The sequence below is a fragment of the Solanum tuberosum genome, unplaced genomic scaffold, assembly GCF_000226075.1.
Source record: "Solanum tuberosum cultivar DM 1-3 516 R44 unplaced genomic scaffold, SolTub_3.0 scf00348, whole genome shotgun sequence".
Taxonomy (NCBI): Eukaryota; Viridiplantae; Streptophyta; class Magnoliopsida; order Solanales; family Solanaceae; genus Solanum; species Solanum tuberosum.
Window position 1 is genome coordinate 261908 of NW_006239285.1, and position 9361 is coordinate 271268.

A 9361-nucleotide genomic window follows, 5' to 3' on the forward strand; every position below is an offset into this window, starting at 1 on the left:
AACAGATGAATTACTTACAGAGGGTAGACATCACCAATGGCCTGCATGTTTTTAGATAAAAGGGAATATCAGAAATTATTGATCATGTTAAACGAAAAAGATTAATTAAACCCTGGTTGAGAAATGGAAGAGTTAATTAATAATTTGTACCCGGCAAGAGCAGCATGGAGATGAGTAAGCAAAACCCAGAATTTGCTCATTATTACTTAAATAACTATGGTCATAAATCTGGCCAATTGAAATTAGAGAACAAAAAAATTGATTTTGGATTTCAATAATTGATGTAATGGTGACAACATATTTATAGTGGCAAAAATGGTCAAAGTCGGCATCGGATTCTTCCCTTTGATATGATGTTCTAATTTTTCCACCGATCAGACTGTCACGATCCAACCCACCGGGCCGTGCGGACACCTACTCTAACTCCTAAGTAGGAGAACCCTCGATTCCCAATAGTTAAAAACATGCGGAAGATTAAGGAAACTAAGAATAGAAATAAATTCATGGAGATTTCCATAAAATAAGAGTTTTACACAATTCAAAGTTAAGGCTTGTAAAGTAATTAACACCCCAGGGATCTAGTCTAAAACAGGTACAAGAGCTACTAAAAGTACAAGGTATAACAAAATTATAAATAACGTAGGAAGGAAAAATAGAAGTTGTTGGAGATTGCCTTCGTCTTCACCTATGAAACATCACTGACCCTGCAACCAGACTATGCCAAAAAGGCATAGCAAGAATAGTATCAGTACAACCACACGTACTAGTAGGCATCATCGGTCAACCCGATGCCCATCGCATAATATAAGAAATCGACTAGCAAGAAACATGCAATAAGACTGTTCATTCCTCCACCTTTATATTTTCGTGAGACTTAAACATATACTAGTACACTAGACTCTAACCCCTTACTCGATCCATCCTTGATCCTAGCTTAACCATTCTATCTCTTATAGGAGTTTTCGGATGTAACCACTACCAACCCGGCCGACCACTCACGACACACCCATACTTCTTCCACGTCACCACTCGACCCTTGACCCCATAGTATGTTCTATCAAGGCTTGTTAACCATTTCAACCCAACTATTAATATTGACGGCATAACCCACCCCAATTCTTAACGACAATACACATCACCACCTATCTAAATAACGAATGATAACACCGGGACCCTTGGTCCCCACTTACCATACCACCTCCCGATTTGGGCCTGGCCGTTAATTGTTCATTTACATTAGCCAGATATACCCAATTATCTTACGACACCAACAGTCCACGCATGTATATATACGTGCAATCCAATTATTAGTTTGAGAACAACATACATATCCACATTATCAATAACAAGCATATATGAAGATATCAATCACAAGTGGTCCTCTCACGAAACCCACGTCCAAACTGTTAGTGTGCCGGAACGTGACACCCGATCCAATGCATGTATATGTGTTAGTACGTGATACCCGATCCAATGTATGTTAGTGTGCCGGAACGTGACACTTGATCCAATGCATGTTAGTGTGTCGGTACGTGACACCCGATCCAATGCATGTTAGTGTGTCTGTACGTGATACCCTGTCCAATCAGCACAATCACAATCACAATCACATCTATAACACACATACTTATGGCCATACAATTAAGTATTAGGTTCATGGCATGCAATTGTACATATTCAGTCTTTTCATTAGGTACGATCCATGATATCTCTAATCCCATACACGTATGCATATCACGAAACCATTAACAAGTTTATATCACACAACAGAAAATCAAACCATCACGTAACCCTAGTTCACGGGGTAGGGCTTCCTCCTATGGTATACGTCTGATGTAACAGCTAGGAATATACGTATAGTCATCTTTTTTTCGGTGCACAAAAGCCTACATATGAATTCTACCGTCAATTACCAATATACTACGCAGTGAGTCACGGATTTATAACTACTCAATTAATAAACCTAACCTACATGGGCGCCAAGCATTCACAGAGGGATTGTAGCTCAAAATCTGGTTTCTGAATGACGGGACGGTGAATCTTGACCAGAAGTCCGCAATCTATCGACCTCCTTATGCTAGAAATCTCTTTCTCCTTCCTTCCCAAGCCTAGAGAAGCCTTTTGAGGGTTTCTGGGGTGATTTTCGCCTCTTTTTGGTGTTTTTTGGAAAAAGGAGAAAATCAGACTTCGCGTTATTTACATTCTGTCTCGTCCATCCGCTCTGGAAGCCACTTATCCCGCTAGAGCGTCGCCGCCCTGGCGGCATCTGGCCCGCTCTGGAAGGCCGAGAGACCCAGTTTTTCCCGATATTTTTCCTTCTTAATTAACAATGGTTCGGGTCGTTACACGTACCGACACCATCTAACTTCGACTTTCTCTCATTTAATTTGTGGTTTATTTATTGGGCGCACTATTTGCAGCCATAATCACTATTATTTTCAAATTAATTGTTGTTAGGTAAATGAAAACTTTTTTTATTTTTGAAGATCTCTCCTGTACCTTTTTTTTGGAAACATGTGTACACTATGTTCAAATATCCAATCATTTGAGGAGTTGCTTCAGACAGTTAGCTATTCTGTAAAACTTTAATATAAAAAAAAGCTATATCACACTTTTTTTCTCCATAAGGCATTGCCACTTGAACAGTCTTTGCACCGAAGAGGGAGGAATTCATTGAATCAGGAATATATCAAGTATAAAACTTGGCTCATCTTTTGTGTAACATGTCATGTACACTCTTTATGCTATCTGTATCTTTTTTTTTGTGTAAAAGATCTTCTCATGAGATATCCTAGTAAATCAATTACATATTAGATCAACCTGCAAGTTGGGAAGTTTTTGAATGATTCTTGTTCTTGTAAATACTCTTTTGAGTTGAGCTTTGTACTAATTTTCTTCATATGGTTGAAGTTGCCATTTTTATCATCGTGCAAGTTTGGAAGTTTTTCCATGAATCTAGGAGTTCTCTTGGAATTTTCTGTGTAATCAGGTTTCGGTTAGATCTATCTTCTTTCTCCCCTTCCTCCAAATGGGAGTAGAGCTGTCGATTTTGATGACATGATCTTACATTTTTCACAAAGCTGCAACTGTCTTTGGTGGTTTGGAGTTGATATCTCTACTTAATCTTGTAGTCAATTGTTTTGTCCCGCTGCCCTCTATAAATATCCCTGCTTGGTTACAATGGGGAGGGTTGGCAACTCGAGTTCCTTTCTCCTGCCGGTTGTCTTATATGATCTGGTAGTCTTTAATTTTTTCCCTGATGCAGGTTTCTGCTCTTTGGTTGTGGCATTTGGAAGTTTGGGTGGCGGGGTCAAGGATTTTTTTTTTTGAGGTTTCTGCCATAGTGCAACTAGTCTTGTGTGTTCATTTTCCTGATGACCGGAGACGGTTGATGATTTTTGGGTATTTAAAGAATCGGATATGTATGGATTTGTTGTTGTTGTTATATCTCTAAGTCCTTTGATTTTGCTATATAGTTATGGAATGAGAAGACCTGTCAATTGCAGAAATGAAGTCTGGCAGAATGCTTGGTCTCCTGTGCCGGAATGCTTGGTCTCCTGTGCTGGAAGTGAGATTCAAATGGTATGGTGAGCTTATGGCGCAGGGAATCTCTTTCTAGGTTTGCAGATATATTTTGAAATTTGACTTTGCTGTAAATTCTCACTTCTGTTAGTTTCTTGAGGCATCCAAGAACTTCATGTTTAGGTTATGCCAATTTCTTTTTGGATCTACACGAGGTAATGATGATAAGGGTATAGACCATGCAGTTTCTATTGTTGGATGTCAATAATCTTTGTAATGAAGTAATCCTTATCTCTGGTACCTGCAACAGATCGTCTTTTCTTGCATCTTCTCCTCTAGAAGACTCTTCAGTAGAAGTTTTAGAGTCTTCCCTTGTAGATGTTTCTCTCTGTATCCCATGTTGTTGGGCGATTAGCTCATTCAACACGAAGAAGTTTCCATCCCTACTCTTCTCGTTTTCTTTATCTACCTAGAAGCTTTAAATGGAGTACATGTGCTAGAGTAGTGGAATTTTTGTGTGTTATCTACCAAGAGCAAGTATTAGTTGCACAGTGATATTGTGTTATCCACACAATTAGTTAGGTGGGTTCATGCACCAAACACGAGAAGGGACAAGATTACGGGGTTTCTAAGAAGCAGTCTGTTATAGTCATCTACAATGGTTTTGATAATGTCCGACTCCTAGTTTAAAAGTATTTGTTGTATTTTCTAATTTGGATGGCTTACCTATAAAACAACAATATAGATGTGAGAGTACTATTTTTGAAGTTGAGGGAGGTATTAGCATCTTGATGTAGTTAGGATGCTTTGGATTCAGTTTGTCGTGGTTTTTCTTTTTTAAATATGGCCACTAAATGGGATATTTTTATTTTCTCTAAGTTCCAGCTATCCAAATTTGCCAAATAATTTGAGTGGGATATTTTTTTTAAAATCTCCAATTGTCCAATTTCACCAGATAACTCCGAATGGGGTACTTCTCATCCTCTAAGCTCCAGTTGTCTAAATTTGCCAGTCATGACTCAGAGTCATCATTTAAGAGATGTTACTTTGGAGAAACTTGATGGTCCAACTTTGTTCCTCTTTTCTTTCAAGTTCTTATAACTACTTTGATATTATTAGGTGCAACATATAGATTCATTTGGGAAATCTAAAAGGTTATGTAGAAGGAAGGATCCTTGGCAATGATTTTTGAGGTTCCTCATCATAGAAATTGAGCTCATTATAATTATCTGACAAAGACAAAGAAGTACAATAAAAGAAAAATTGGATAGTGCTTAAAAAATACACGAAAAGGAATATATATTTTCATAAACATTCAAAGAAAATAACCAAATAAAATGAACATACCTTTATTAGAAATCTTCAACTTGTCTCTATTATTTCTTCTAACGAGGAGTCAAGAAGGGGTTGATTATTTCATTTATAATAAGTTGATTAGTGAGAAAAATTTAAGATAACAAATAAGATTATTCATTATCTAGTTAAATTGGTAACATAAGGAAATCAAAAGCTTTTTAATTTATTATCTTTCATTGGTAACCAATAATTAAAATAACTGAAGTAACATTCAATGTTGAAATTAAAATGCAACTTAAATATAACTATATATATTAATTAATTATTATTGTAGTATCTCAGTTTATAGGGTTATTTTGGTATATCAACTTTCAACTTTTTTCCCAATTTTAGTAATATATGATATGATGATTGGTAATTAGAAATTGTGCAAATTAGTTTCTTGCTTTAGTGAGAAGCTGGCAAGTTTCTTGCTTAAGTGAGAAACTAAATGCATTGTAGTCTTGCAGCTGTTGTAATTTACTTATGATCCACCTTAACATTGGAATTATTGTTTCCCTGTTGGTGTCTATAGATGGTTTTCAACACGGTATTTTACTAGGGATTCGTGTTAAGCTTGATAGCATATGCATGTGCCTATTAAGGAATCATATGTCATATGTGTGTGCCATGCAGCATATGTATGTGTCTGTTCAAGAATCGTCACTACGGTTTCCTCTCTTGATTAATCACCCATTGCAAGGTAATATTCTTTTAACTATTTGCTTTTTGTTTGTGAGGTCGTTTGTGGATGCTGCAAGTTAGTGTTTACCAAATTAGTCTGTTCATGTAACTTCCTGTGTCGAAAAATGTTATAGCTGTGAGATGCAACACTGGATGTAGGAGCTCCCTTATACTATGTGACTTACCATGGGAATGCAACAAGTAATTTAACAAACTCTAGTTTAAGGTAAATCTGCTCTTGTCATTTGGTCTTTAAAGGTCAATTGAAAAGCATTGGAACTTTTTTTCTCAAGTTCCTCAGGAAGGTATATAGATGTCGTTCTCAAATTGTAACATTTTGATGATTCTTTAGCTGAAGTGGTTAGTGAAGTTGTTTCTTTCTTTTCTTTGCTTTCGCTGGGAAGCACATTCATGTTGATATATGTTTCAAACAATAATTAATGGGGATTAGAAAATATTATGATACCATATGTCAGGCTACTCTAAGCAGTGTCTGTATGGTCGTTTATTCTAGAAATTAATAAGTTGTGTTTCATACTAGAGAGGGTCATAGAAAGAGGTTAGATTTCATCATCACATGATACTTGGCATTTTTATTTGAGCATGTTACTTATGATGTCCTTTTAGTCTCTTTTTCTGATGCATTACTAGAGTTCTACACAAGTAAGATTTTCAGGTCTAATTCATCAAAATAGCTTATTTTTGGTTGATCCTTATATGAGGAGCATGTCTAATACATCACATGATGTCTTACAAAAGAAGAAAAACATTTGCATCTTTGTGAATATCCATGGAAATCATCATGACTGGCTTTCTCCAAAGGTAGTTCTGTCTTGTCCCTAGGATTGAACTACATGTGGGAGATCGATGTATTAGTGTTGGTGTGGCTTGGTCAACACACTCTACACATTTCTGAATTGAGCTCAACTTCACACCACACATTTTTGAATTGTTCTTGACAGGCGGAATTTCATAAACTTGATTTGGTAGCTTTACATTTTTATGTTTCAAGGTAATTACTCATCCTTATGTTCTCTTGTATCTCTGCAGTACCAAGGTACTAAGTCCAATAATAATATTAGCTCAAGCTATCAAAGTTACTCATCATCATATGCATTTTCTTGCAATTATAATGATCTTTTCGGAATCAACATGTGGTGGATGTGTAGGAGTACTTCAGTACAAAATAGTGTACTCACCTTGCTGACTGACCATGGCATGTTGGGGTAATAAACTTGATGAGGTGACTGTGAATTATGAATATTTTCGAGATTCTCCTCCATTGGAAACTTACCTCTTGAGGTTGTTGCAAGGTTGAGTTTTACAGGTGACTGAATTATGAATATTAGCCATTGATTGCTAGATTCTCTTTCAGGTGACCTCGTGTTAAATCCCCGTGTTTCTCATGCTTCAGAGTAAGTTTTGCGGTCACTTGTATAAAGATTGAGATGGGAAGGAGGTCAAAAGATAATCATATCGAAACTGCAGCAGCATTAAATACATGAACTATAACTAACTTAAGTTAAACTGTTATCTCCAACGTCAGGAGATTTAGTCAGAGTGTAATAAAACAGTAATATGAGAAGGAGATGAGTTAAATATTAATATCATCATGTATTACTAAAAATGGAAGAAATAAAGTTAAAAGTTGAATTATCATTTTTTGGTTGATGCTTCTACTGATTATTGAGATCTTCAATTCAATTTTCTTGCCTAATCAGAATGGTGTCCTTCTCTGTTGTCAAATTCCTTCACTGGTGTTTATTTTGTTACCATGTTTGTTTTTTAATAATCCAGATGTTTATGTTCATTGGTGATTCAACTTATACTGATGAGATCTCCATGGCTATCGACAATTCATGATAAGTGTATTCAAACTCAATTGTGGATCTTTTGATGTCCCGGTAACACGCTCCTCTACTTTTCGTGTTCTCTGTACTTACCTCCTCTGATTTCGTTTAGCCTACCAGTTGATTAAGTTTGGTTGGATGAATGTTCGTAGGCCACATGGTGGTAGTAAGAGGATAAGATTTGGAAATTTTGTAGTTTGGTTTCGATGTGCATCCTTGAGGACCATGTTTGTTTCCATTTTGGTGCTTACACTGCAATTTGGATATTGGATATCATCAGGCATCAAGCAAAGGGCGCTTTGCCTTGTTTGGCATCTCTAGTGATCTCTCCTACGTGGTATGGGTTCCCATTACCTGTAACATTCTTTTTGTGCATGTAACTGTTTGGGTCTCCTAGAGCATGAACTTCAATGTAGTTCCTTCCTAATCAGCGGGTCCCTTTTGTCTTTGTAAAACCTAGTGGAAGTGCTCAACATGGATATTTTCCACTAGCGTATGTTGTACTCTGTAGCCATAAAGTTTTTAGTCTAGATGATTATTTTCTTGGATGATCCATATGACGAGATCGCTGATTGTTATGGACACCTGAGAAGTATCCAAACTCAATTTTAGATTTTCTAAATTTTTTCCCAATTTTAGTAATATATGATATGATGATTGGTAATTAGAAATTGTGCAAATTAGTTTCTTGCTTTAGTGAGAAGCTGGCAAGTTTCTTGCTTTAGTGAGAAGCTGGCAAGTTTCTTGCTTAAGTGAGAAACTAAATGCATTGCAGTCTTGTAGCTGTTGCAATTTACTTATGATCCACCTTAACATTGGAATTATTGTTTCCCTCTTGGTGTCTATAGATGGTTTTCAACACGGTATTTTACTAGGGATTCGTGTTAAGCTTGATAGCATATGCATGTGCCTATTAAGGAATCATATGTCATATGTGTGTGCCATGCAGCATATGTATGTGTCTGTTCAAGAATCGTCACTAGTACGCTTTTCTCTCTTGATTGATCACCCATTGCAAGCTAGCTAATATTCTTTTAAGTGTTTGCTTTTTGTGTGTGAGGTCGTTCGTGGATGCTGCAGGTTAGTGTTTACCTGATAAGTTCGTTCATGATGTGTCGAACAATGTTACAGTTGTGAGATGAAACACTAGATCCCTTATACTATGTGACTTACGTGGGAGTGCAACAGGTAATTTAACAACTTCTAGTATAAGGTAAATCTGCTATTGTCTTTTGGTCTTTAAAGGTCAATTGAATAACATTGGAACTTGTTTTCTCAGGAAGGTAATATATATATAGATGACGTATGTTCTCAAATTGTAACATTTTGATTATACTTCAGCTGAAGTGGTTATTGAAGTTGTTTCTTTCTTTTCTTTACTTCCACCAGGAAGCACATTCATGGATTGATAGATGTTTCAAACAATAATTAATGGGGGATTAGAAAATGTTGTGATACCATATGTCAGGCTACTCCAAGCAGTATCCATGTTGTCGTGTGAGGTACATATTCTAAGCATCGTCTGTATGGCTGTTTAATATTCTAGAAATTAAAAGGTTGTGTTTCATACTAGAGAGGGGCATAGAAGGAGGTGAGATGTCATCATCACATAGTACTTAGCATTTATGTTTGAGCATGTTGCTTATGATGTCCTTTTAGTCTTTTTTTCTGATGCATTATTAGAGTTGTACATAAAATTTAAGATTATCACGTCTAATTAGCTTATTTTTGGTTGATCCTTATATGAGGAGCATGTCTAATATATTACATGATGTATTACTAAAGAGAAAACATTGCATATCCACGAAAATCATCATGACTGGCTCTTTCCAAGGGTAAATCTATCTTGTCCGCTGGGATCGAACTACATGTGCGAAATCGATGTATCAATGTCGGTGTGGCTTGGTCAAGCATTAAATACATGGACAACAACTAACTTAAGTTAAACAGGAGATTTAGTCAAAGTATAA

At 36.4% G+C, this 9361-nt stretch overlaps 1 long non-coding RNA gene across 1 annotated transcript; it reads left to right on the forward strand.

Annotated features, from left to right (window-relative positions):
* The first annotated feature begins 763 nt into the window (after positions 1 to 763).
* Positions 764 to 9361, forward strand: LOC107063456 (uncharacterized). Its single transcript, XR_001475347.1, has 3 exons — positions 764 to 3582; positions 8472 to 8579; positions 8781 to 9361. It is a non-coding gene; the product is annotated as an uncharacterized lncRNA (long non-coding RNA).